General features: G+C 38.2%; 1 non-coding gene across 1 annotated transcript; it reads left to right on the top strand.

The window, feature by feature from the left end:
* Positions 1–1,021: 1,021 nt before the first annotated feature.
* On the top strand, positions 1,022–1,128 carry LOC145044597 (small nucleolar RNA R71). Its single transcript, XR_013681546.1, has one exon. It is a non-coding gene; the product is annotated as a small nucleolar RNA R71 (small nucleolar RNA).
* Positions 1,129–1,980: the final 852 nt, after the last annotated feature.

Raw genomic sequence — 1,980 nt, 5'->3', positions numbered from 1 at the left:
ATGATGTCGGTTTCTCTAAAGCTGAAGGGTATGGTGTGGTATTAACCTCCACACCATGCTCCCCAACTTTAGAGTTATCTTTACTCTTAACTACTTTTTGTTTTTCAGATTTGAAACCTTTCTCAAACTCTTCTTTTTCATCAAAGATAACTTCAGTGTCACTGTCATTATCTAATAAATGAGCACTTACCTTGTTATCAACCTTTTTCCAACTACGCAATGTGATTACCTCGTTCACTTGATGCTCTTTTCCGGGTCATTGGGTGTAAAATGGGTTGACTATTGTGGTGCTTGGAAACATGCCATCTTCTCCTTTCCCAATTTGCTCCACCAGTTGAGCAATCTGCTTTTCAATAGCAGCTATGGACTTGGAGTTAGTGTTGGCTTTCTGATATTTTTGGGTTATGAACTCCATGATTTTTTCCAACTTGTTGCCATCTGTTTCCTCCTTCCTTGATGTTCCACCTTGGTTAAAGTTGGATTGTTGGAACTGTTTTAGCTAATTTTGGTTGTGGTAATTCCCTTGATGGTTGTTGAAATTCCCATTGTTGTTGTAGTTCCCACCTTGGTTGTAGTCCCGATTGAATTATCGTGGATTATTTTGGGATTGACCATAGTTGTGCACTTGATTGATTTCCTCTTGAATTCTCATGCACTAATCTGCAATGTGTCCTGAATCTCCACAGCTTACACATATCTTCTGTCCCTACGAAAAAAACACACCTTTCTCTTTGCCTAGACTAGAGAGTAGTAAGTCAAATTTTTATTGAACGAATTAATATCATATTTGACTTCATTTTTCCAGTTTTTGTCTAGTCCAACTAAAGCATCAGATGAAACTGGGTTGTCCCGTTTCTTAGCTGAGTAATTGGTTTTTGAACCATGACTCAACTACTCTAAGAATTTCCAAGTGTCTTCACTATCTTGCATCATGATAGTGCCGCCAGACGAGGCATTAATCATAGTTTGATTGGCAGTGTCGAATCCATCATAAAAGTAACATACAAGTTCCTAATGGGGAAATTCATGATAGGGACATGAGTGCAATAACTCCTTAAGGTGTTCAAATGCATCATGAAATTCTTCATTGGGTTTTTGTGCAAAATCTTATATTGCTTTTCTTATTTCCGTTGTTTTACTAGCAGGATAAATCTCTTGCAAAAATTTAGTTTTTAATTGCTCCCAAGTAGTAATACTATGGGGGAAAGAGAAGGGAACCAATACTTAGCTTTTTCTTTTAAAGTGAACAAAAATAAGTGAAGTGTAAATGAATCTCTATTAGTTCCTCACGAAGTATTTACATTAGCAATTGCAAGGAACTCATAGATGTGATTGTATGGATCATCAGTTTTATGGCCTCTAAAGACGTGTAAGACACTAATTAGTTGTGGTCTTACTTCCACATGATGTTAATTTCCTTCCGCGAAGAGTATAGGTGAAGCATCATCATACTCTCCCGGCTAAAAATGAGACGCCACAGATTGTCTATTATGCTGCGGAAAGTAAAGATAAGGGAATTCGTTACTTTCATTGTAGTATCCTCCATTTGCATTGTTGAATCCACCATTTTTATTCCTTCGGTACTGATTCCCAAAGCCGTGATTTCCAAACCCATCGTTGTAGTCATTATTGCCACCATTGGGGGAATTCTGGTTGTTCCAGTTATTTTTGTAGTTCCCGTTTCCACCCCAATTACCTTGATTATGCCTATTACCACTGTTGTGGTTGTGATTCCAACCAAGTCCATTATCACTTCCATCATCAAAATCCCAGTCATCCTCGTTACCAATATCACCACCATTACCGAATTGAGGACCAACAACATTTCTAGGGTTTTGCTTATGATTTCTGACATTACCATCGTTGTGGTTTCCTACATTGCCTCCCATATTTTGTGCCCAATATCCTCTGTTTCCACCATTTTGGCCACGTTTGTTTCTATTCGGTTGTGGTTGTACTGGTTGGATGATTGGTGCATCG

The sequence above is a fragment of the Lactuca saligna genome, chromosome 4, assembly GCF_052625555.1.
Source record: "Lactuca saligna cultivar CGN05327 chromosome 4, ASM5262555v1, whole genome shotgun sequence".
NCBI classification, from domain to species: Eukaryota; Viridiplantae; Streptophyta; class Magnoliopsida; order Asterales; family Asteraceae; genus Lactuca; species Lactuca saligna.
Note: the sequence above shows the minus strand (reverse complement) of the source record. Positions and strands in the feature narration are given on the sequence as shown.